The sequence below is a fragment of the Notothenia coriiceps genome, unplaced genomic scaffold, assembly GCF_000735185.1.
Source record: "Notothenia coriiceps isolate Sejong01 unplaced genomic scaffold, NC01 NC01_scaffold00015636, whole genome shotgun sequence".
NCBI lineage: Eukaryota > Metazoa > Chordata > Actinopteri > Perciformes > Nototheniidae > Notothenia > Notothenia coriiceps.
Window position 1 is genome coordinate 6,726 of NW_011348337.1, and position 447 is coordinate 7,172.

A 447-nucleotide genomic window follows, 5' to 3' on the forward strand; every position below is an offset into this window, starting at 1 on the left:
GCATTGCCCCCGGACCCCCCTCTTTACAGGAGTGAGGTCCACCACCTGACACCCCCCCCTGTTAAATTGGTCTACCCACATTGAGAGATGCTTTCCTACGCCCCATGTTTAGGTTCCATGCGTCAAGTCAGGCAAATTTGGGTCAAAATGTTTTGGCATCAATTATTGTAACATTCAAATCACTAATAATATGCTGTAACTATTTGCTCTAGGCAACTCAGGGCCTCAGGTATGTGATTACTATATGAATAATTGGTCCAAAATAATATTAAAGCAAAGTGTTTTTTGTTATATTATAACATACTTGCGTCGCCGTTGTTCCGGCCCGATACATGCCGCGCATTAAGTGGGCCGTCTGTCAATAATCCCCGGCCATTTCCTCCCCCAGTCCGCCCCTGGGGTACAGACGGAAGACCGACAGAAGACAGAGGTCCCAGCAGTGGGCGT